Here is a 25,821-nt window from a genome sequence, read left to right on the forward strand (position 1 = left end):
CCTCCCAAAGTGCTGGAACTATAGGTATGAGCCACAATGCCCAGCCCTATTCTGTTTACTATTAAAAGCTGAGAAAGGGGGTGAAGGTATAAAATCTGAGATCTGTAACCTGACCATTTTACTAGACTGTCATAATGACTTGCAGTAGCTGTCCCCTTTGAATTGCACTTAAGTTAATGTTCAAGTGTCTACTACACTGAAAGCATTGTGTTAGGAAGCTGAAAAGGGAATAAGAATAAAAGGCATGGTCTCTGCCCTCAGAAATGTTTATGAGCTATGGGAGCTATGTGTGTAAATAAAGAAGAAATAAGTAAAAAAGTGAGATAAGGTTAATTGCTGATTGTGAGTTGGACACAGAATTGACAGCTACATGTTTCTATTTACTTTTTAGTTTTGGAGACAGGGTCTCACTCTGTCACCCAGGCTGGACAGTGCAGCGGCACCATCTCTGCTCACTGCAGCCCCTGCCTCCCAGGCCAAGTGAACTTCCCACCTCAGCCTTCTGAGTAGCTGGGACTACAGGCACATGCTGCCATGCCTGGCTATTTTTTGTAGAGACGGGGTTTTGCCATGTTGTCCAGGCTGGTTTTGAACTCCTGAGTTCAAGCAATCCGCCCACCTCAGCCTCCCAAAATGCTGGGGTTTCAGGCATGAGCCACTGTGCCTAACCCAGCAACATGTTTCTAAATTAGCTCCATGGCTGACATGGAAAATTCAACTCATGTATGGAGGTTCTACAATAAAGGACAACTTCAAATAGTCTAGGAATAGGGCAAGAACCTAAAGGTAGAACAGCTTATAACAGGTGAGAGGGTATGGTAAACAAAGTAATTTTCCTTCTTGTACTTCCATTTGAGTTTAAATAAAAGAAGCAGCCATTCTTGTTTAATCCCACTCTGTCCTCTACCAGACTATACATTGCCCTCTGTTGATGGAGCTGTCATATGTTTAAATGACAAATGGTAATTTCTTTTTTTTTGAGACGGAGTCTTGCTCTGTCGCCCAGGCTGGAGTGCAGTGGCCAGATCTCAGCTCACTGCAAGCTCCGCCTCCGGGGTTCACACCATTCTCCTGCCTTAGCCTCCCGAGTAGCTGGGACTACAGGCGCCCGTGCCACCTCGCCCGGCTAGTTTTTTTTTGTATTTTTTAGTAGAGACGGGGTTTCACCATGTTAGCCAGGATGGTCTCGATCTCCTGACCTTGTGATCCGCCCGTCTCGGCCTCCCAAAGTGTTGGGATTACAGGCTTGAGCCACCGCGCCCGGCGATAAATGGTAATTTCACACATTTGGACAGCTGGATATGGCTCAATCAAGCAGGGTCATCTCTTACAGGTAACCATGCTGACCATGTTACTAAAACTACTGCCTAACAGATAACACAAGCGGTCCTCCCTGTTGCCTTCAGCCTGCTAAGGCTGCAAAACCTGAGAGCCCAGAAACCTTCAAGGACACATGTAGGCTTGCTGGGATAACCAGATCAACGGGCTTGTTCAAGCCTTCTGTTTGCATAACTCAGACATTTTTTTTTTTTTTTTTTTGAGATGGAGTCTTACTCTGTTGCCCAGGCTGGACTGCAATGGTGTGATCTTGGCCCACCACAACCTCCGCCTCCCAGGTTCAAGAGATTCTCCTGCCTCAGCCTCCTGAGTAGCTAGGATTGCAGGCGCCTGCCACCACGCCTGGCTAATTTTTGTATTTTTTTTTTTGAGACGGAGTCTCGCTCTGTCACCCAGGCTGGAGTGCAGTGGCCGGATCTCAGCTCACTGCAAGCTCCGCCTCCCGGGTTTACGCCATTCTCCGGCCTCAGCCTCCCGAGTAGCTGGGACTACAGGCGCCCGCCACCTCGCCCGGCTAGTTTTTTTTTTTGTATTTCTTAATAGAGACGGGGTTTCACCGTGTTAGCCAGGATGGTCTCGATCTCCTGACCTCGTGATCCGCCCGTCTCGGCCTCCCAAAGTGCTGGGATTACAGGCTTGAGCCACCGCGCCCGGCCAAAGATCTAATATTCATACCTATTAACCCAGTAATGCCATTCTTAGGACTCTATCGTAATAAAACAACCAAAAAAAAAATACATAGTCAAGACGGGCACAGTGGCATGTGCCTGTAGTCCCAGCTACCTGGGAGGATCCCTTAAGCCCAGCAGTTTGAGGCTATAGTACGCTATGACTGCACCTCTGAAAAGCCATGGCACTCTGGCCTGGGCAATATAGCAAGATCTCATCACTGGGGGGAGGGAGGAAAAAAAAAAAAAAGACTGAGTAAACAAGTGTGAGTGAGTGCCTATTTTGAGTTAGGAACTATGCTAGGTCCTGGGATACAATTTTAAAAATGAGCCTTACTTGCAAAGAGCTGACAGTAGGGGAAGCAAGTTCACTACAACTTCAGGTTTAAGTTCTATGAGTCCAGGGTGCTCTGTATGACAGCACATCTTAGAGACCGAATCTAATCAATGCACAGATGGGAGTCAAGGAAAGCTCACCTGGGCGGTAATACTTATTTATTTATTTTTTTTTTTTGAGACGGAGTCTCGCTCTGTCGCCCAGGCTGGAGTGCAGTGGCCAGATCTCAGCTCACTGCAAGCTCCGCCCCCTAGGTTCACGCCATTCTCCTGCCTCAGCTTCCCCAGTAGCTAGGACTACAGGCGCCTGCCACCACACCCAGCTAAAAATTTTTTTGTATTTTTAGTAGAGACAGGGTTTCACCATGTTAGCCAGGATGGTCTCCATCTCCTGACCTTGTGATCCACCCACCTCGGCCTCCCAAAGTGCTGGGATTACAGGCATGGGCCACCGCGCCCGGCCACTTGGGCAGTAATATTTATTTATTTATTTATTTTTTTGAGACGGAGTCTCGCTCTGTCGCCCAGGCTGGAGTGCAGTGGCCGGATCTCAGCTCACTGCAAGCTCTGCCTCCCGGGATCATGCCATTCTCCTGCCTCAGCCTCCCGAGTAGCTGGGACTACAGGCGTCCGCCACATCGCCCGGCTAGTTTTTTGTATTTTTTTTTAGTAGAGACGGGGTTTCACCGTGTTAGCCAGGATGGTCTCGATCTCCTGACCTCGTGATCCACCCATCTCCGCCTCCCAAAGTGCTGGGATTACAGGCTTGAGCCACTGCGCCCGGCCGGGCAGTAATATTTAAATGGAAACCCTGAGTGTAAGTAGGCTGCAGTGAGGCTTGGGGGTGGGCATGGAGGACACAAATGAGAGCAAGAAACATTCCAGGCACAGGCAGGGGCAGGTGCAAACGTTCTCAGGCAGAAGGGATGTGGCATAGTCTAGGGGAGATCAGGGACAGAGAACTGAGCCCGACTGTGCAGGGTAGAGTAAGGACTCGGGGAATTTGCTCATTAGGATGGTGGTTCGGGCTTGTGTGTTCACACAGCTCTGAGGGGACAAAGAGCAGCAGCAGGAAGATCAGGTGGAGAAGGGGCTACTGCAGGGAGCCAGGAGGGAGCAGCAAACAGGAACTGAGATTAGGGTAGGGGGGCTTCTGACTGTCTTGAAAAGAATCTAAAATGAACACTAAAAAACCCACACGCATTATTTTAAGAATCTAAGTTTATCCCACCCTCCCAAAAGATTCCCTCTGTACTTTTGTAGGAACAGGGTGCACAGGACCATACAGGATGAGACATCAAATTCCATGTTGTATCATAGGCTTCTCAAGGTGACAAAATTAAAAATTAGAGAAAGATGGTCAAGTGCTGGTGGCTGACACCTGTAATCCCAGCACTTTCAGAGGCTGAGGCAGAAGAATAACTTGAACCCAGGAGATCAAGACCAGGCTGAGGGATATAGCCAATACCTGTCTCTACAAAAGTTAAAAAAAAAAAAAAAAAAAAAATAGCTGGGTGTAGTGGTGTGCAGCTGTAGTCCCAGCTACTCTGAGGCTACAGTGGGAGGATCAGTTGAACCTGGAAGGTGGAGGCTGCAGTAAGTTATGATCATGCCACTGCACCCCAATTTGGGTGACAGAGCAAGACCTACCTCAGAGAAAAAAAAAAAAAAAGTTTAATTATTCTCCACCATAAACAAAGAAAAAGAGAAAGAAAATATATAAAAGGGATACTCCCTCACCTAGAAGGAATGATCCCATTCTTCGATAATATAAGTGATATCTTAATTGTGGTACAATTAAAAACAGCTACACAAAACTGCTCATAACCAATTACCAGTTCAAATAAATATACAGAAAATCTTTGTAATCTATGAAAATTCTAACTAGTACACTCTGACACATTTTATTCACTTATCACGTATAGTTACTTCACTTCAAAGACTGACATTAGGGGGCTTTCAAGACCCCAAGTACAGGCCCTTGCATTAAGAAAATGGACATCAGGGTTCAGGGTGTAACAACCTTTTCCTAAGCATCTCTAATGGAATTGGAGACAAATATAACTGTTGTTAACAGGCAGGCTAAATTAACTACCTCCTTTTGCTGCTGGACCAGAGGCTTCTCTAGTAAGTAATTAGCCCGGTCCTGGCCTCCTTCAGGCAGCTGCACGGCTCAGGAAGAGCAGGTTCAGGTTCGCTGTGAGGGCTGGGGGGCAGGGCAGCCGCAGCACAGCCCCTGCTCTTGGCAGGCACCATCACCAAGAGACAAGCCCAGCCTTGCTCCGCCTCTAGATCTCTCTAAGCACCTACACGCTGCTCCATGTGAAAAATCAGCATTTTCGTCCCACAGAACTGTCACAACCTGCAGAGAAGAGAGGGACTAAGAGGGCTAAATGATAGGATGTATTAACACAAACAACAGGCTTGTCAGACCCACAACTCCGTGTTACAAGAACAACTTCCTGATTTCATGTTACACTTAAAGGAGAAACGTGTGTACCATCCCATGATTCTGGGTCAGCTCCCAGTACCAACAGAACATCCATGCTCCCTGGAAATGGAAGGGTGACCAGGCATAAACAGTTCACTCTCCTGCCCACAATAACAAGTAGTTTTCCAAAGGAGAAAAGTGATCAGACATATTACATGACAATTAAGATATGCCTACTGTTTGCAGCTACAGCCTGGTATTCAGCCTTTATGATCCCCTCTATGCAGTAGAAGTGTTTTAATGTCATGAATGTCTATGTATAAATCTATAATGATTAAGGCTATCAACTCTGAACTGACTAGAACCAAAATTTCCAGTTTTCTCCAGTTGAATTTTCATCATCAAGCTCACAAGACCACCCTCTGGGAGAAAAAGTTAGCTTGGTTTTTTTGTTTTAGTTTTTGTTTTTTTTTTTGAGATCGAGTCTTGCTCTGTCACCCAGGCTGGAGTGCAGTGGCCGGATCTCAGCTCACTGCAAGCTCCGCCTCCCGGGTTCACGCCATTCTCCTGCCTCAGCCTCCCGAGTAGCTGGGACTACAGGCGCCCGCCACTTCGCCCGGCTAGTTTTTTGTATTTTTTAGTAGAGACGGGGTTTCACCGTGTTAGCCAGGATGGTCTCGATCTCCTGACCTCGTGATCCGCCCGTCTCGGCCTCCCAAAGTGCTGGGATTACAGGCTTGAGCCACCGCGCCCGGCCAGCTTGGTTTTTTTGTTTTGTTTTGAGATGGAGTCTCACTCTGTTGCCCAGGCTGGAGTGCAGTGGCACGATCTCAGCTCACTGCAAGCTCCGCCTCCCGGGTTCACAACATTCTCCTCCCTCAGCCTCCCGAATAGCTGGGACTACAGGCGCCCGGCCACCACACCCGGCTAATTTTTTTGTATTTTTTTTAGTAGAGATGGGGTTTCACCATGTTAGCCAGGATAGTCTCGATGTGCTGACCTCGTGATCCGCCTGCCTCAGCCTCCCAAAGTGCTGGGATTACAGGAGTGAGCCACCACGCCCGGCCTAACTTGGTTTTTTAAAAAAAGACACAGCTGTACCTTGTATTCGTGGGGGACTGGTTCCAGGACCCCCGCATATACAAAAGTCTGTGCATACTCAAGTCGCACAGTTGGCCCTCTGTGTAAGTGGGCTGTGCATCCTATGAACATTGTCTTTTTGATGCACATGTAGATTGAAAAAATCCATTGTATAAGTGGAACCACGCAGCTCAAACCTCTGTCGCTCAAGGGTCAACTGTACTTCCTTTACTGATGGCCTTCTGCATTTCCTCAAGTTTCCATGACTTTAAAAAAAAAAAAACACATTTTTGCCGGGCGCGGTGGCTCACACCTTAATTCCAGCACTTTGGGAGGCCGAGGCAGGCAGATCATGAGGTCAGGGGTTCAAGACCAGCCTGACGAACATGGTGAAATCCCATCTCTACTAAAAATACAAAAATTAGCCAGGCGTGGTGGCACATGCCTGTAATCCCAGCTACTGAGGAGGCTGAGGCAGGAGAACTGCTCGAACCCGGGAGGCAGAGGTTGCAGTGAGCCGAGATTGCGCCATTGCATTCCAGCCTGGGCAACAAGAGCGAAACTCCATCTCAAAAAAAAAAAAAAAAAAAAAAAAAAAAATTCTGGCCATGTACAGTGGCTCATGTCTGTAATCCCAGCACTTTGGGAGGCTGAGGCAAGTGGATCACCTGAGATCGGGAGTTCAAGACCAGCCTGGCCAACATGGAGAAACCCCGTCTCTACTAAAAATACAAAAAATTAGCCGGGCGTGGTGGTGCGTGCCTGTAATCCCAGCTACTTGGGAGGCTAAGGCAGAAGAATCGCTTGGACCCGGGAGGTGGAGGGTGCAGTGAGTTGGGATCACATGCCATTGCACTCCAGAATGCGCGACATAGAAAATGTGCTTGAGGGGCAAATGTTTTGAGTCCTTGCATGTCTGGAAATGTCTTGATTCTATGTTTATACTTGAAGGCTAGCTCAGTTGGGTATAGATTTCAACAGAATCCTGGGCTGAACAGCATTTTCCCTCAGAACTTGGAAGAGACACTGTTTTCTGGTATTCAGAGTTGTACAAGCAAAGTTTATTCACAGTCTGGTTTTTTTTTTTTTTTTTTTTGGGAGATGGAGTTTCACTCTTGTCGCCCAGGCTGCAGTGCAGTGGCGTGATCTCTGCTCACCGCAACAACCTCCACCTCCCAGGTTCAAGCGATTCTCCTGCCTCAGCCTCCCAAGTAGCTGGGACTACAGGCGCACGCCGCCATGCCTGGCTAACTTTTTTTTGTATTTCAGTAGATAGAGTCAGGGTGTCACCGTGTTGCCCAGGCTGGTGTTGAACTCCTGAGCTCAGGTAATCCACCTGCCTTGGCCTCCCAAAGTGTTAAGATTACAGATGTGAGCCACTGCACCTGGCCCTATCCATCTTAATTTTTAATGCGTTTCAAAGTTACAGATATGAGTACATTTTCCCCTCAATACTTCAGTATACATATTATTACCTTTGGCTAAATATTTGGGCCGGGTACAGTAGTTCATGCCTGTAATTCCAACACTTTGGGAAGCCGAGGCAAGACGTTCGCTGGAGCCCAGGAGCTCAAGACCAGCCTAGGCAACATGGTGAAACCCTGTTCTCTACAAAAAACTTAAAAATTAATTAGGTGTGGTGGTGTGTGCCTGTGGTCCCAGCTACTTGGGAGGCTGAGGCAGGAGGATCACTTGAGCCCAGGAGGTCGAGGCTGCAGTGAGTCATGATCGCATCACTGTATTTCAGCCTAGGTGACAGAGTAAGACCCTATCATTGGTTCACTCATAAATATTAGTTTGCATGTATAATTTACATATCCTCTACTTTTGAGAGAAAGAACACATCTATCACCACAGCAAGTTTCCTCGTGCAGCTTTCCTTGTGCATACCCATCCTCTCTGAACCAGCTCCAAGCACGGTTCCGCTCCTACCACTCTACTGAAACTGCTCAAGGTCACCAATCAGCTCCTACTGCGAAATGCAAAAGTCAATTCCCTCCCCTTATCTGACTTGGCCTATAAGCAGGGCAAAACAGAAGGGATCATTTCCTTCACCTTGAAACACTTTCTTGGCTTCCAAGATGCATCATTTCCCAGCTTTTCTTCCTACCTAACTGGCCACTTCCTGTTGAGTCTCCTTTGCTAGTTTTTTATCTCACTTTTAAACATTCAAGTGCCCCAAGGGTTCCATCCCTGGAACTCTTTTCTTCTCCTCTATACTCATTCCTTTAGTTTCCCCATCCAGGCTCATGGCTTTTATAACATCCCCAAATGGAACACTTCACTTTTACCACCATCACTCTGATCCAACCTATCATTTTTGCCTTGGATTACTGCAGTGGCTTCCTAACCTGTCTCACTGCTTTCACTTTGCCACCATCAGAATCTTCTGAATCCTGCAATCAGAATTAGCATCATTAAAATGTAAGCCAGAAATGGTTGAGGTTTTTTTCTTTTTGATTTTTATTTTCTTACTCTACACTGACGTTGTTAAGTCAGAAATGTCACAGCCAAGAGGAGTCTGGAGAGACACGATGACTAGGTATAATGTGGTGTCCTGGATGGGACCCTAGAACAGAAAAGGACACTGGGAAAAACTAAGGAAATACTGAATAAAGTATGAACTTTAGTTAATGATAACGTATCAATATTGGCTCAATCAAAGTAAATACACCATAATAATGTTAGTTACAGGTGAAAGTGAATGTGGGCCATATGAGAACTCTTTGTACAACTTCTCTATCAATCTAAAATTGTTCTTTGAAAAAATAAAGTTGTGTTCTTTTAAAGTTGGACTGTCAGGTCATTTGACTTCAAGTCTTTCAATGGGGCTGGGCACGGTGGCTCACGCCTGTAATCCCAGCACTTTGGGAGGCCAAGGCGGGCGGATCACGAGGTCAGGAAATCGAGACCATCCTGGCTAACACGGTGAAACCCTGTCTCTACTAAAAATACAAAAAATTAGCTGGGCGTGGTTGCAGGTGCCTGTAGTCCCAGCTACTCGGGAGGCTGAGGCAGGAGAATGGCGTGAACCCGGGAGGCAGAGCTTGCAGTGAGCTGAGATCGCGCCACTGCACTCCAGCCTGGGCGACAGAGCGAGACTCCATCTCAAAAAAAAAAAAGAAAAAAGAAAATCCTTCAATGGCCCAAATATTCCATTCCTCAAATGTCTGGTGCTCGTTGATGGTCTGTTGGTCTGTTCATGCTTAAAACTGAGGCAGGCCAGGCGCAGTGGTGCACGCCTATAATCCTAGCAATTTGGGAGGCCAAGGTGGGTAAATTACCTGAGGTGACAGGTTCGAGACCAGCCTGGCCAACAGGGTGAAACCTTGTCTCTACTAAAAATATAAAAATTAGCTGGGTGTGGTGGCGGGCGCCTGTAATCCCAGCTACTCGAGAGGCTGAGGCAGGAGAATCACTTGAATCTGGGCGGCAGAGGTTGTAGTGAGCCGAGATCGCACCACTGCACTCCAGCCTAGTCGACACAGTGAGACTCTGTCTCAAAAAAACAAAAACCAAAAATTAGCTGGGCATGGTGGCGCATGCCTGTAGTCCCAGCTACTCAGGAGGCTGAGGCAAGAGACTCGCTTGAACCCGGGAGGTGGAGGTTGCAGACAACATGCATGAGCCGCCGTGTCTAGCCTGAAATTACTATTGATTTAATCTAAATGATGGTATTTGCTATGTTAGTCAAAGGTGAGCTCTCTAGAATTGATTTTTAAAATTCTTTAACCTAATTATTAGGTTCACTGCCCACACAAGTAAAGAGGAAGAAAATAGCTAAGTAAACAAATATTTAAACCAAAAAGGTGGCCACAAGGCCTGTTAAAATTATTCCAAATTGCATTTCACCTAAATTGTTAGAAAAAAATTCAAATATTTAACATTTTGACTAGAGTTTTAAAACTGCAATTCATGGCCGGGCGCGGTGGCTCACGCCTGTAATCCCAGCACTTTGGGAGGCCGAGGCGGGCGGATCACAAGGTCAGGAGATCGAGACCACGGTGAAACCCCGTCTCTACTAAAAATACAAAAAATTAGCCGGGCGCGGTTGTGGGCGCCTGTAGTCCCAGCTACTCGGGAGGCTGAGGCAGGAGAATGACGTGAACCCGGGAGGCGGAGCTTGCAGTGAGCCGAGATCGCGCCACTGCACTCCAGCCTGGGCTGGGCGACAGAGCGAGACTCCGTCTCAAAAAAAAAAAAAAAAACTGCAATTCATGTTACTAAATATCTCCTACACTATGAGTGGAGTGTGTTTTTGTGTTTTAAATTCCAATTTAAGTTGCATTCTAGCCTCTCTCCATTGTTTATCTGTGGCATGCTCATTTCCCATTACCTTTGAGTGTTTGCTGAGCAGCATATTCATGGCATTATCCTAAAAGGGAGAAACATGTTAACACTGACAGAGGTGTCATTAAGTTCATTAAGAGTAATAGACAGGGCTGGCTGTCATGGCTCACGCCTGTAATCCCAGCACTTTTGGGAGGCTGAGGCAGGCGGATCACGAGGTCAGGAGATCAAGACCATCCTGGTCAACATGGTGAAATCCTGTCTCTACTTACAAAAAAAAAAAAAAATAGCTGGGTGTGGTGGCACATGCCTGTAATCCCAGCTGCTCCGGAGGCTGATGCATGAGAATCACCTGAACCCAGGAGGCGGAGGTTGCAGTGAGATGAGACTGCGCCACTGCACTCCAGCATGGTGACAGGGCAAGACTCTGTCTCAAAAAAAAAAAAATAAAATAAAAATAAATAAATAAATAAATAAATAAATAAATAATAAAAATAAATAAAAATAGGCCAGTGGCTCACACCTGTAATCCCAGCACTTTGGGAGGCCAAGGTGGACAGATTACCTGAGGTCAGGAGTTCAAGACTAGCCTCACCAATATAGTTAAATTCTGTCTCTATTTAAGAAATGCAAAAATTAGCTGGGTGTGGTGGCACATGCCTGTAATCCCAGCTACTTGGGAGGCTGAGGCAGGAGAATTGCTTAAACCCAGGAGGCAGAAGTTGCGGTGAGCAAGATCATGCTACTGCACTCCAGCCTGGGTCACAGAGCGAGACTCCATCTCAAAAAAAAAAAAAGGAATAATAGACAATACCACTTTGGTTAAATTGTCTCCAAACAGCTGATGGCTCATACATGTAATCTAGCACATTGGGAGGCCAAGACAGGAGGACTGCTTGAAGCCAAGGGCTCAACACCAGCCTGGGCAACAGAAGTGAGACCTATGTCTACAAAAAATACACAAATTAGCCAGGCACGGTGGCACATGCCTATAATCCTATACTTGGGAGGCTGAGGCAGGAGGGTCACTTGAGTCCAGGAGTTCGAGGTTTCAGTGAGCTATGATCATGCCACTGCACTCCAGCCTGGGTGACAGAGTGAGGCCCTGTCTCAAATTAAAATAAAAAAAGTGATTTGAGATTGGTGTGAGTAGTACAGCACTGAAGATAAAGCTCTCCACGGCCCACACCTTGCCTAACTCCCCAGTCTTCACCTGCCAGTCCCTGTCATCTCCTGCATTCCTGCCTTGAACTCCAAGTTTCAACAACACGAAAGCTACCTGTGGTTTCCCAACTGCCAGAATGTTTTATGATTTTCACACTTGTATATGTTGTTCTCTCTGCCTAAAATGGCAAACTCAAGACCTAATTTAAGAATCACTTTCTTTCCACCACTGAACCTTGTTTCCTGTCTCAATATATTCTTTTCTCTACTAAATCCAACTACTCGCGGGTAGTATCCTCAGCTATTAATCTTGAGTATATACTCAAGGGCATTCAGTAAGTTTTTGACTTGTCCTGGAAAGATAAGTGTTGTTGGAAAAAATGGTATGTTCTTTCTGTCTTAAAAAAAAAAAAAAAAAAAGACAGACTGGGCATGGTGGCTCATGCTTGTAATCTCAGAAATTTAGGAGGCTGGGGGGACAGGACTGCTTGAGGCCAGGGGTTAGAGACCTGCCAGGGCAACATGGTAAGACCCTGTCTCTAATATACTTAAACATTAAAATTTTAAAAATGATAAACAATCCCCCAAACATAAAGGAGGAAATGTGATTATAATGATTTTTCTGTTTTCTTTTAATTCACAATAAGCAAATGCTTCAATAACTTAAATCTCAAAAACATGTTTTCAGCAGATTACAAGTTTAGTCCCCCCATTACTATCTTAGAAACATAATTCTGGACAACAGGAACTAGTTTTCTGGTCTGGAACAATTCCTGGTAATTGTAAGCCCTTGACACACAAAAATCAAAGGACCAGATGGCATTTTAGAGGATTTTCCCATCCATATTCCTATCATAAAGCCTAGTAACTGAAGTCACAAATACAGGCAAAGTAATTCTCTGATTTTAGAAGGCTTCCACAAAACTCACAGAAATGTGATCCCCTACTGATTCAACTGAGGTCAAAGCCAACACTAGTTCACACAGGACAGCACACCAGCACCATTACCACGTGTATCTGTACAGTAAGGAGTGATCTAATACAAATGCAAGGTTTGTGGGGCAAAAAGGACACACAGGGACCTTGTGGCATGGGCCCAACTGCTCCTGCTCACCTTGCTCTCTGGCCACTTGGCTTCTCTGGGCCTCAGATAAATCCCCTTGTAAAATTAAGAGTCCTATAATGCTATGTTCTTTTTTACTTTAAACCTTTTTCAATTTTTTTCTGAGACAGGGCTCTTGCTCTTTCACCCAGACTGGAGTGCAGTGGCGTGAACACAGCTCACTACAGCCTTGAACTCCCACCTCAGCTTCTGGAGCAGTTTAGGACTACAGGCGTGTGCTGCCACGCCCAGCTAATTTTAATTTTTTTTTGTAGACATGGGGTCTTGCTCTATTGACCAGGCTGGTGTCAAACTCCCGGCCTTAAGCGATCCTCCCACCTTAGCCTTCCAATGTACTGGGATTTCAGGCATCAGCCACTATGCCTAACCTAAAGTCAAACTTTTAAAAGGTACACTATATTGTGTACCTGTTACACTTCCTTAACAGAGAGAGTACTTTTATTTTACAGATGAGCAAACCAGAGCTCAAACAGGTCAGGTGTCTTGGACACAAACACATCCAATAAAAAGAAAAATTGCAATTCAATTCAAATTCAGGTCTGTGTTGTTCTCAAAAACATTTTGCTAACCTGTCTTAAATGGGGAAAAGGGAAGAAACTAAACTACAGAGTGGCAAAGATCCAAATGCACGTCTTTCCTTCAGGCAGTATAAGGACAGAAAAATAGGTCAAGATAATCTCCTATGCTGTGGGAAGGATAGGGAAATCCTCACAAAAATGGGTCCAAACACTTGACTCTTTAAAAGTCATCATAAATCTTATCGTCTCCTTACCAACTAACTGCGTAATTTATCAGGAAACACTATTCCCCTCAGATATCTAGGCTTATCATATTACAAAGGTACCAAGTTATCTACTTGCAAAATACCAAACATGGTATGAGGGAAATAGTCATACACAGAGTCTGAGGAGCCATCTTAAAAATCACGGGGTGGGGAGAGGGTGATGCACGCAGGGCAATAAACTCCCCACCAAACTAGGCGGGGAAAGCTTCCCAATTTACTAAGTTTTAATATCCCTGAAAACATTACGATTTCATGAGCAAAATATATTACGCTCATTACACAGCCATTACTAACTGAGCAACTCTATTAAAATGAGAGATGGGAGGATTGCTTGAGGCCAGGAGTTCGAGACCAGCCTGGGCAACGTAGTGAGACTATCTCTATTTAAAAAAAAAAAAGAGCTGGGCACAGTGGCTCAAGCCTGTAATCCCAACACTTTGGGAGGCCAAGACGGGCGGATCACGAGGTCAGGAGATCGAGACCATCCTGGCTAACCCGGTGAAACCCCGTCTTTACTAAAAAATACAAAAAAGTAGCCGGGCGAGGTGGTTGGCGCCTGTAGTCCCAGCTACTCGGTAGGCTGAGCTTGCAGTGAGCTGAGATCCAGCCACTGCACTTCCAGGCTGGGTGACAGAGCGAGACTCCGTCTCAAAAAAAAAAAAAAAAAAAAAAAAAGGATTATTAAAATAATATTCATTTCTTCTCACCCTTGGTATTTTTCAGATTTTTTCCCCTCATGTTTAATGCAACCGCTAGGCTCTCCAATATAAAGGATGTATATAAAGCACTGCTTGTATTCCTGGTAAGTGTCAGAATCACTTATATTGTGCCATAATAATCCTAAAAGTACCCACTGGCATTCCTGAAGCACTTCAGGTAGTGACACCATTCATCACCCTCAGGCCAGTTTTAGAGAGGAGAAAAATAAAGAAGCGGCACTAGCCTCTCCAAGACACAGATACTTAGGTCCTACAGGTCCTCAAAGGGGAGAGCCCCACCTGTCTCAGTCTTCTTCTTAATCGTCATCGCCTCCGCCATACCTTTGTAGACATTTTTTCCTTAATTACCACTTCTCATGAAATTTTGATACCACAGATAAAATACATATATATTCATGTACTGTACTGTTTATCTGTGCTTTATGCATAAAGAGTTGAGTTTTGTTTTTTCAACCTTCAAGAATCAAATTTCAATCCTTTGAGGGAAAAGTCAAGATCTAGCTCATTCACTCCACCAAATCACTCAGAACACACATTAAGTCAGAAACTATTAACAATTTGGGAGCCAACAGATATTTTTTGATGTGTTGGTTTTACCAATAAGCAATAGACACAAAGACTTAATAATTTTCATTTTGGCCGGGCGCGGTGGCTCAAGCCTGTAATCCCAGCACTTTGGGAGGCCGAGACGGGCGGATCACGAGGTCAGGAGATCGAGACCATCCTGGCTAACACAGTGAAACCCCGTCTCTACTAAAAAATACAAAAAACTAGCCAGGCGAGGTGGCGGGCGCCTGTAGTCCCAGCTACTCGGGAGGCTGAGGCAGGAGAATGGCGTAAACCCGGGAGGCGGAGCTTGCAGTGAGCCAAGATAGCGCCACTGCGCTCCAGCCTGGGCGACAGAGCAAGACTCTGTCTCAAAAAAAAAAAAAAAAAAAAAAAATTTCACTTTATCCCTGTTCTTAGTATTTTTAATTACTAGGTGTTAAACAGAAACAAAAGTTCTATCTGTTGTAAATACAGTTTATTCCACTGGCCTCATTAGGTACATGGCTTTTGTCTTACTTTAAAAATTCTAAAACTAGGGCTGGGCGCGGTGGCTCACGCCTGTAATCCCAGCACTTTGGGAGGCCGAGGCGGGCGGATCATGAGGTCAGGAGATCGAGACCATCCTAGTTAACATGGTGAAACCCCATCTCTACTAAATATACAGAAAAAAATTAGCCAGGCGTGTTGGCGGGCACCTATTGTCCCAGCTACTCGGCAGGTTGAGTCAGGAGAATGGTGTGAACCTGGGAGGCGGAGCTTGCAGTGAGCCGAGATCGTGCCACTGCACTCCAGCCTGGGCAACAGAGCAAGACTCCGTCTCAAAAAAAAAAAAAAAAAAAAAAAAAAACCTAAAACTATACACGCTCCCACCCACAATATCATGTTTTTGTGTTCAAAATCTAGCCAGCTTGCTCTGCTCCTGTGTGGGTACCTAAGTACAATGGTGTGTGGGCCAATCTTAAAAAGGGCAGAACAGCCCCCCACCTCCAGCCAAGCTCACCCAATTACTAATGTGACAAATACTGACAGCCAAATAAAGTACTACAGTTAAATGCTAAAGGCTTTCCCATTTTGGGGGTAGAGGAAGGAAGAAGGGTAAGTTTAGGGAATGGAAAGGAAAAAAATTATGACTGTTTGAGGTGGGTAATAAAAGGAGACAGAATGGACAGTAACTGCTCTAGGTGCCCAGCAGAAAGTATAAAACCCTTTTAAAAGCCCAGCAGACAGTTTGTTCTGGACACCATATTTCACGACCTATTCCTGTCACAAAGGATGTGTATCTGTTTGATTTGGGGGGAAAGGGAAGGCTATTTTCCATCCTATAGATCTCCTGGTTTCTAATTTTAAGAGCCAAGAGTTCCATTCTCATAGATAGGGCAGCATCTCACCTAAATTATCTTCTTTGGTCAATGTGTGCCCTGTACCCACCCATAGATAAGGAACTGCCAGGTCACAGGTCACCTCCAAAATCAGTTACAGAGGATAGGCTACTTTTACTTCCACTCATTCTCATTTCATTTTCTGCTTCTAAACTTTCTCCATGGAGTATCTTTTCCACTCTGGAAAGCTATGTGGGTTGTGGGGAGGACAGTGATAGATATATTGTCTATTATTTCAGGAACCCAAAAGCACAACAAATTAATGTTATACTCTATTTGCAAAATGCTTTACTAAGTCTCACGCTTATTAAATCACAACTCTGAATTTTTGCTGAGCTTAACAGCAAACTAGCTAAAGAACATAAAGATACAGCCAGTGTGTGTGCACCAAAAAGTCAGTGGATATTCCCGGTAAAGTTTTACAAAGGCCTCTTCTGGCTTCAGAAGCGGCAGGACTACTTCCACGGCGTGGCTCACTGCAGGCTCCTCTTTAAAAGTTTCGCATTCCAAAAAATATTATATCTCCCACATTATCTTGCCCAATTAATAGTACCCACAGCCACCAAGCTGCCTTGTACATTGCCTCTACTAGTGAACTCAAACCAACTGGGCTTAAATCGCCAGCCCATATCCTTCACAGTAGTGGCTGTGGTTTTACCACATACCTATATAGATGCTCAACATGTTTGAGAAATGAGTTAGTCTCTCCTTTAATAAACAGTAGCTTACATTTAGTAAAGATGTATTATGTACCAGAATTCATGACAAATTAGGCCATTTCATCCTCACAACTCCGTAAGGTGTATAGGTATTATAACCATTTTACAGATGAAGAATCTAAGGTTCACCCAGAAAGACCAGATACCTTGCCCAAGGAGACAGAGCTTACAAGTGGAAGAGGCAGGATTGGAACCCAGGACTGACCAATTCCAGAGTCCATGTTTGTAACCACTATGTAAACGTCCCTCCCTGTGTTGTTTTGTATCGTCTTTAGTGGACACCCAAAGACCCTTGTCCATACTATTTCTGACCAGTACCTCCTGTAATCAGTCATCTAATAGGTTTCTATTAGGGTGGTCTATTTTCTGCAGCTGTAGGGAATGAAGGTATTTCAGATTTAAGACTGTTATGAACAATGAACTCAGAAGAACAAGATTACTCTGAACTACTTCACAGACAAGTATCTAGTACCCAATCTAATCTCTCCATTCTATACAAACATAAAAACGCAGCCAAACACAAAAAGGCAATGTTTTGAGATCCACTTAGGAAAAAAATCTACTTACTACTTATTTACTTAGGTTAATTCTCAAAGGGAAAAAGGTCTCTCATTTTTCAGAAGACAGAGCAATGTGAAAACATCAAAATTGTTTTTATTTGGTAGTTTTGAGCCTAATACCCAAACTTCTCATGGCAGACCATGAAAAGTAAAATCAAACGAATCTTGTACTGGCCATCTTTATTTTTAGGACATTCTCTGGCAGTTCCAGTATCAAATTATTGCTATAATGAGAATATGTGAGCGCCACAAGCTGGCAGGTGTCCGACACCAACCCCACTGCAGCTCCATCTGCTGCCCACCCAGAGGCTTATGTTTACAATAGGAAAAGTCCATCAAGGGGGCAGAAAGGAACGGCTCATCTTACACTAGATCTCCTACGGTTTACTTTCTCAAAACAAAACAAACAAAAAACAAAACCCCTGAAACCTCTAAATTAGAATCATTTAAATCTTCCTGGACAGAACCTTATATCCAAGAATTTCTAAATCCTACTTTAATGAATTCTACTTTGCTATAAATAATGGTACAGAAAAGTAAGCTCTTCTTTTACTCAGAATAAATCAGTTTTGCATTTTTAATAAAAGTGAAACACAGAAGACTGGATGGGGACAGGTTATTCTAGTAAGAAGATAACTTAAAAGGTTCACTTTATGTAACTGTGGTAGTAATGGATTGCTTGGTTTAACTTGATAAAGAAACATCTGTTACAATCTATACCAAAGCGAAAAAGTTCAAATTAAAGTACAACAAAGAAAAAAGAAAGTACAATGGAACTATGGGGGATAGAAAGAAAATGAGTGAAAGAGAAAAAAAATCACCGTCAGTACAATTAGTCATTAAAAGATAAAACAGAAGTGATTAGAAGCAATTAATAACCAGTGGGTGCCCACAGTTGCTCGGGAGCACCAAAAAGATGAACGGAACGGCTAGAGGAATGGACTCACACTCAGCATGCCCAGCCCAATCCATCAGTTGCCCCTGTCTCCCTTCTATTGAAATTGTCCATTTCTATCTGTAGAAATATCACTTTTCATACTATTTCTCCTCTTTCCTCTCTTTCATAGTTGTACCTAATCATGTATCAAGTTTTATTCTTCCTTTAAAACACATGTAAACATAACAAGGATGTTTACCTAAGCATTATTTTAATAGTGGGAGGCAGAAAGGAAACTCCTACAATGTCCAGTAGAACAGTTAAATAAATTACAGTGCATTCATAGAATGAAATACCCTGCACCCATTAAAAATTTCAGGGCAGAACTTGAAAAAAAAATCATGGAGATGCTGAGCTTGAGCCCTGATCAAACTTTATCTGATCTCTATGCTACCTTTCAACTTTTTGATTATGTGAGCCAATACACACATAACTCGATTGTGTAGGCCAGTATAACACATTCTGTTATCGACAAATAACACTGGCTTAACACAATGGGAAAATGTTTATTTTTCAAAAAGGCAAGTTATACACAGTATGATCTCTACTTTTAAAATGCCCAGGACAGGCATGGTGGTTCACACCTGAAAACTCAGCACTTCGGGAGTCTGGCACAGAGGAGTTTGAGATCAGCTTCCAAAAATACAATCAATCAATCAATCAATAAAAATAAAAAGGCCGGGTGCAGTGGCTCACACTGTAATCCCAGCACTTTGGGAGGCTGAGGCAGGCGGATCACTTGAGCCCAGGAGTTCAAAACCAGCCTGGGCAACATGGCAAAAACCCCATCTCTACAAAAAAACAAACAAAAATTAGCTGGGTGTGGTAGTGCATGCCTGTAGCTACTTGGGAGGCTGAGGTGGGAGGATCACCTCTGAGCCCAGGAGGTAGAGGTTGCAGTGAGCCATGATCGCATCACTGCACTTCAGTCTGGGTGTCAGAGTGAGACTCTGGCTCAAAAAAACAAGAAAGTAATCCAACAAAATTTTTTTTTCCCTGAAATAAGCCAATGAAAATGAAAAATACTTCTTAAATCTCAAATAACTAGTTCACCAATAAGCTTAAGGTTCCCAGGTAAAATTTCCTGTGATACATACTAATAAAAACTCAAAAAAGAAAAAAAAGGAAAAAAAATATGTAAGGCTTCAGTACATGAGGGTCTTACCATTTAGATGTGGGAATTCTCACTCGAATCTATCATTTATAGGGCCACACTATTCTTATGAGGCACAAATAAAATTAAGGCTTACTATAACCAATTCAGAAAGTCTATGGTAATGGGATCTAGTGTTTGTCACAAAGATCATAATCAGACCCATTGCTCCTTTTTTTACCCCTATTCAGGACAGGGTCTTACTCTGTCACCCAGGCTGAAGTGCTGTAGCATGATTATGGCTCACTGTAGCTCCGACCTCCCAGACTCAAGCGATCCTCCCACCTCAGCCTCTGGAGTAGTTGGGACTACAGGTGTGCACCACCACACCCAGCTAATTTTTAAAAAAACTTTTTGTAGAGGTAAGAGTTTTACTGTGTTGCTCAGGCTGGTCTTGAACTCCTGGGCTCAAGTGATCCTCCCATCTCAGTCTCCCAAAGTGGTGGGAGTAGAGGCATGAGCCACCGAGCTGGGTCTCTCAAAGTGGTGGGATTAGAGGCATGAGCCACTGAGCTGGGCCGTTACCCTCTTTTTAAGGGAGATCATGAGGTAGAAACTGCCTAGAGCAGTAAAGTCTCAGAAGTGACTCATGTTTCTCAAGGTTAAGGCTGCTTCTTGCTGGGAAATATGCATAAAGAAGTTACCTTGTGAAAGATGAGTTCAGCCCTTTATTGTTTACTTGATACAGTAGTGGGCAAAGATTCTAAACTATCCACAGTATTTTTTTTTTTTTTTTTTGAGATGGAGTCTCGCTCTATCGCCCAGGCTGGAGTGCAGTAGCACAATCTCGGCTCACTGCAAGCTCCTCCTCCCGGGTTCACACCATTCTCCTGCCTCAGCCTCCTGAGTAGGTGGGACTACAGGCGTCCGCTACCACGCCCGGCTAATATTTTGTATTTTTAGTAGAAACAGGGTTTCACCGTGTTAGCGAGGATGGCCTCAATCTCCTATCCACAGTATTTTTAGTCGAACTTTTTCCTATGGTTTTAGCATTCAGTCTCTTACTTTCCCCAATTAGATAATGCCTAACTTACTCATTTCTGTTAATGACACCAATATTTCCTCGGCCTCAAAGCCCTGGAATCCTCTGGCTAAACAGAATGTCTCATCTAATCATTAAATCCTGTTATTTCTTCTCTTAAAATACCCTTTAGATTTTCTGTTTTGTTGTTTTGTTGTTTTGAGATGGAGTCTCGCTCTGTAACTCAGGCTGGAGTCCAGTGGCTTGATGTCAGCTCACTGCAACCCCTGCCTCCTAAGTTCAAGCGATTCTCATGCCTCAGTCTCCCAGGTTCAAGAGATTCTCGTGCCTCAGTCTCTGGAGCAGCTGGGATTACAGGCACCCACCACACGCTTGGCTAATTTTTGTACTTTTTGTAGAGATGGAGTTTTGCCATGTTGGCCAGGCTGGTCTCAAACCCCTGACCTCAGGTGATCTGCTCGCCTTGGCCTCACAAAGTGCTGGGATTAAAGACACGAGCCACTGCGCTCAGCAGCCTTTTTTTGCCTTTTTTTTTTTTGAAACAGAGTCTCTTGCTCTGTCACCCAGGCTAGAGAGCAGTGATGCAATCTCAGCTCACTGCAACCTCCGCCTCCAGGGGTCAAGTGATTCTCCTGCCTCAGCCTCCCAAGTAGGTGGGATTACAGGTGCCCGCCACCATGCCCAGCTTTTTTTTTTTTTTTTAACTCTTAGCAGAGATGGGGTTTCACCATCTTGGCCAGGCTGGTCTCGAACTCTTGACCTCGTGATCTACCCACCTCAGCCTCCCAAAGTGCTGGGATTATATGCGTGAGCCACTGCGCTCAGCCTTTTTTTGTTTTTAAAGATAGGATCTTGCTCTGTCACTCAGGCTTGAGTGCAGTGGTGAGATCACAGCTCACTGCAGTCTCAACCTCCTGGGCTCAAGTGATCTTCCCAGATCCTCCCACCTAAGCCTCCTAGTAGCTGGGACTACAGGCGCATGCCACCATACTCAGCTCATTTTTTATTTTTATTTTTTTGTAGAAATGGAGTCTCACTGTGTTGCCCAGGCTGGTCTTGAACTTGGCTCAAATGATTCTCCTGCCTCGGTCTCCCAAAGTGCTGGGATTATAGGTGTGAGCCATTGCACCCAGATAATATGACTCTTCCATTTCCACTAACATACTCCATCAGCTTGCCTGAAACAAAACTGCTTCTTATATACTTGCTATTTCAAGTGCTTCCATATTTCAGTTAGTTTAATCCTCACAATATCTAGTGAGTCAAGAACCCATTTTTCCAATGAGGAAATTTTGACACAAATAAGTTTAAAAAAAAGAACAAAACTTGCCCAACATCATGATCATGGCAAATGGCACAGCCAAAGTTTGAACCCAGATAATCTGGCTCCAGCCTGGGTCCTCTGTATCTGGCCTCTTCCCTACTTCAATTCACACTACTCAAAGGCATCTTTCTAAAACACAGCTGTGGTATATAAATATAACATCTTAGAAATTTAAAAATTAATGATCGTCCTCATTTTACATGAACTTACCACTAGATATTACTAACCTAGGAGTTCATAATGGGATATATCAAAAGTAATGTATTTAAATGATTTTAAGCTGGAACAGGAGTAGCAGCACAATATTCTAGGAAAACTGAAGGGTTTCTTTACACCACAGTCCATGAGTCAAAGATATGAAAATTTACGAAGGCAAAATATAAGAATACAAAGTCAACCTTATATTGAGAAAAACTCCAATTTATTCCTTTGCTGCTCTGAGCTCAGCTGTTAAATCAGAATGTTGAGACTGAGACAAGGACTTTGAATGGATGGGTATGAGTTGCACTGGTTAAAAACTGTTTCTGGGCCGGGTGCAGTAGCTCACGCCTGTAATCCCAGCACTTTGGAAGGCCAAGGCGGGCTGATCACTTGAGGGCAAGAGTTTAAGACCAGTCTGGGCAACATGGTGAAACCCCATCTCCACCAAAAAAAAAAAAAAAAAAAAGCTAGGTGTGGGGGTGCATGCCTGTAGTCCCCAGCTACTCAGGAGGCCGAGGCAGGAGAATCGCTTGAACCAGGGAGGCAGAGGTTGCAGTGAGCCGAGATCGTCCCACCGCACTCCAGTCTGGGCAACGGAGACTCCATCTCAGAAAACAACAACAACAACTGTTTTTGACTCTGACTGATAGTATTTAAGAACTTACTGACTCTGATGCAAACGTACCTACCACTACTAGAAAAACAACTCAAAGCATATATGTTACTTTCCTTGAAGGATGGCATTACTAACTCAAAACATGGACCATCACAGTACTAATGAAGAGGTAGGGACACTCAATGAATGAATGCTTAAAAGTGATGCTCAGACTGACTCTGGAGGCAATGGCTAAAGCCAGGTCCCATGAGAAATGCAAATTCATTATTTTGTGGATATCATATGGTTAGCATGTTAACAGAGGTCACTGATGCAACATTCAAGCTCCAAGTTTGCGACTAATATTCATACATTCCAAGAGCTGGCTACTATGGGCAAATTTAAAAAGAGATATTGGTGCCTTGTTGACTGAAACCCACTATTCCGGGCCTGGAAGAACTGAAATGTCAGTGGATGAAAAAAATTTTCAGAAGTGTGTCAAATCTGTCCGCATGAATTTCAATACGAAGGCTTTCCAAACTCTGACTAAGAGAGAATTTGTACCACTTGTTCCTTCTAACTTCAATATCTTGTTCGGTTTGGACACCTTCCAGGCTGGCTACAGCTATGTTTGGCACCACAAGGCATGCCAGGCAGCCCTAGCTGTGTTGCTAATAAGAGGTCAGAACGCATCCCTGGAAATACAGAGACACAATTAAGACTTCAAACAGCTGTTTGTTAAGCCAAGTGTTCTGGCAAAGCTTGAAAAAAAGAAAACCTTCCCCCTCAATCCAGCTCACTTTTGTAGCAGCAAAGTAAACTCCAGAGAGCCATCTGATACAAAAGGATTCTTCTTCCCAGGAGGACTTCAGTCCTCTGCAAAGCTGTTCTTTGGCACTTTCCCTAGGCCTATGGGTTGTGTAAACTATGTAAATTAGAACGAATCATCACAGTTCCTTCAAACTCTCCCTGTGAGTTTTATTCTTGTTTTTATACCTCCAAAGAATAAAGAACAAATTCAGGTGGGAAAGCCAATGTGTTCGATGCCTCCTTTCATAGCTGATCTTTCTTACCCATGTCTGGACAATCTACTAAAGTATAATGCCACCACGATGTTGGATGGAACAAATGTCCAAAAACAAAAGCCAGTGGAAACTTGGAATGTTTATTGGGCAGTGGCTTTAAGAAATAAAAGTGAGGCCAAGTGTGGTGGCTCATGCCCTTAATCCCAGCACTTTGGGAGGCCATGGTGGGAGGACTGCCTGAGTCCCGGCGCCCGAGACCAGTCTGGGCAACATGAAGAGACCTCATCAATACAAAAATAAAACATAAAAATAAAAAATAACACTGATTAAGTATTCTTTAGATTACAGTAAAGTGTAATTATACTTTACAATGACTCAAAGAAAAGTAGTTAAGAAACCTAACCAAGGTTCTGGCAAGAAAAATAAAGGAATAAAAAAAAAATTCAAGGGTTCCTATTTCTGGTCTGTTGTCTAAATAAAGGCAAAAGAGCTGCGGCAAAATAAGAATCAAGCCTGAACTCCGGCAGGACAACACTGAGTGACACAAAGAAGATATCAACTATAGACTTGGTTCACACTGAGTAGGATGAACATGGTGTGAATCTCCTTCCTTCTTGCCTCCAACACATTAAACTATGTTGCTAGGCAACTGTGCAAGATGCTGATAGAGGAACCTACTGTGAACTGGAAAAACAAAAGCACACTGGTGGCAAGAGGTACACAAGGGTGCTCAGGGGCAGTGGAGGGTAACCTGACGGAAGAGAAGAACACCCAGAAAACCTTCTGGAGATTGGGTCTGTTCTAAGCAACGAGGGGTGGCCAAGGCATGTAAATTCTAAAGGTTACACCAGACAAAAGGAACAACATGACTGAAGACTAGAAATGTGAGATAGCCCAGTGGTCAGGGAAAACAAGCAACTAACCAAAAATTGACAAAATTTTGTTTAAATATAGAAACTAAGATCACCCAACCCATTATTTCTGACATTACTGGCAAAAATGTTGACCAACGGAACACTGTAGAGCTTTCTGGATGAGGATGGTAAATTATGCAAAATTGTGGTGCAAGTTAACACAAAGAATTAAAATGAGTATCTACAATAAGAGTAAGACTGTGCCGAAGATTATTTGCGTAAAACAGAGTTCTGAAAAGAAAACACAGTAATTATGGTTATGCTGAATTCAAAGAAATGCTGCCTCTGCTCTCTGGATATGTCTCAGATGCTGCTGTCTGCACATTTAGCTCAAGACCACATTACACATCCAATGACACAAGCCACCCAAATTAGAAGAGAAAGCACTAGACTCAAGAACATCTTACAGGCCACCCCCGAGCAGTGAGCCTAAGAGAAGAACTCTTTTATTTCCACTAGTGAAGATGTAGAACTAGGTGCAACAGGTTCCCAGTATCTATCTGCCTCTGCACAGGCTGGAGGCGGAAAAGGTGAAGAAGGGGTTTGGGAAATAAAAGGTTCACAAGGAAAGGGAACAGTGCAGACAGGCAAGTGACTCATGAGAACGGGAACACCTCACCCCAATTCTACTTCAAGTCCACAGCAAAGCAGTTTACTTTCCACTCCCATCCCAATTCTGCCCAAGGGCCTCACCTCCAAAGACCACAATAATCACCAGGAGTTTATAACGAGAAGGGAAGACACGATTTCTAGCATTTGAAAGTGGAACACAAAATACTTCAAGCCACGAAAAGTGATTCCAGAAACACTGGTGACGTTCTACAGCAGGGTTGTCCAGTAACACTTTCTGCATATGTCCTGTATCTGCACTGTCCAATACAGTAGAGTCTCTATCCACTCACAGCCACCGATAACTTGAAATACGGCTGCACTGGTGAATTTTTAGCCTAATATAAATGACAGCCATATAAGCTAGGGGCCACAGTACTCCACAGTGCAGCTTAGAGTACTATGTAAATATCAAACACATGGAAGACAAATACTTTGTGGTGTCACCTTAAAACACTATTAATATGCATTCAATGAGAAATATCTTCCACAGAAACACCAATTTATTAGCTTTTAGAAAATAATTTGTCACTACATAGGAACTAATAAAGTGCTAAAAGAACAGATATTTAGCTGGGCACAGTAACTCATGCCTGTAATCCCAGCACTCTGGGAGGCTGAGATGGGCGGATCATTTGAGGTCAGGAGTTTGAGACCAGCCTGGCCAACATGGTGCAACCAAATCCCCGTCTCTACTACAAGAACAAAAATTAGCCAGGCGTGGTGGTGGGCACCTGTAAACCCAGCTACTCGGGAGGCTGAGGAAGGAGAATCGGTTGAACCCGGGAGGCAGAGGCTGCAGTAAACTAAGATCATGCCACTGCACTCCAGCCTGGGGGACAGAGAGACTCTGTCTCAAAAAAAAAAAAAAAAAAGAAAAGAAGAGAAAAGAAAAGAAAAAATCTACTTTCATAGAGTATTTCCTTAAGCAAGAGTGAGGC

General features: G+C 44.0%; 1 protein-coding gene and 7 long non-coding RNA genes across 12 annotated transcripts in view; 3 read left to right on the forward strand and 5 right to left on the reverse strand.

Moving 5' to 3' along the window:
* Positions 1-22,203, forward strand: LOC144335958 (uncharacterized). Its single transcript, XR_013407277.1, has 3 exons — positions 1-1,012; positions 20,249-20,521; positions 21,173-22,203. It is a non-coding gene; the product is annotated as an uncharacterized LOC144335958 (long non-coding RNA).
* Positions 1-22,352, forward strand: part of LOC144335942 (uncharacterized) — a 59,392-nt gene extending 37,040 nt beyond the window's left edge. The window contains exon 3 of the long non-coding RNA XR_013407261.1: positions 22,209-22,352. This is a non-coding gene — a long non-coding RNA (uncharacterized LOC144335942). The remainder of the gene's footprint in view (positions 1-22,208) is intronic.
* The window catches only part of GRB2 (growth factor receptor bound protein 2), an 88,128-nt gene that overhangs the window by 28,060 nt on the left and 34,247 nt on the right, over positions 1-25,821 (reverse strand). The window lies entirely within an intron of this gene.
* Positions 1-25,821, reverse strand: part of LOC144335948 (uncharacterized) — a 50,203-nt gene that overhangs the window by 9,298 nt on the left and 15,084 nt on the right. The window lies entirely within an intron of this gene.
* On the forward strand, positions 1,685-3,540 carry LOC144335959 (uncharacterized). The gene is made up of 2 exons (XR_013407278.1): positions 1,685-1,957; positions 3,093-3,540. It is a non-coding gene; the product is annotated as an uncharacterized LOC144335959 (long non-coding RNA).
* LOC144335939 (uncharacterized) lies at positions 6,930-14,876 on the reverse strand. The gene is made up of 3 exons (XR_013407255.1): positions 14,285-14,876; positions 7,546-8,592; positions 6,930-7,047 (listed from the first exon to the last, which is right to left on the reverse strand). It is a non-coding gene; the product is annotated as an uncharacterized LOC144335939 (long non-coding RNA).
* LOC144335953 (uncharacterized) overlaps positions 18,740-25,821 on the reverse strand; it is a 15,617-nt gene continuing 8,535 nt past the window's right edge. Inside the window, exon 2 of the long non-coding RNA XR_013407272.1 lies at positions 18,740-18,788. This is a non-coding gene — a long non-coding RNA (uncharacterized LOC144335953). The remainder of the gene's footprint in view (positions 18,789-25,821) is intronic.
* The window catches only part of LOC144335938 (uncharacterized), a 6,691-nt gene continuing 989 nt past the window's right edge, over positions 20,120-25,821 (reverse strand). Inside the window, exons 2-3 of the long non-coding RNA XR_013407254.1 lie at positions 22,313-25,614; positions 20,120-20,822 (exon numbers count right to left, since the gene is read on the reverse strand). This is a non-coding gene — a long non-coding RNA (uncharacterized LOC144335938). The remainder of the gene's footprint in view (positions 20,823-22,312; positions 25,615-25,821) is intronic.

This window comes from Macaca mulatta, chromosome 16 (assembly GCF_049350105.2).
Source record: "Macaca mulatta isolate MMU2019108-1 chromosome 16, T2T-MMU8v2.0, whole genome shotgun sequence".
In the NCBI taxonomy this organism is placed as follows: Eukaryota; Metazoa; Chordata; class Mammalia; order Primates; family Cercopithecidae; genus Macaca; species Macaca mulatta.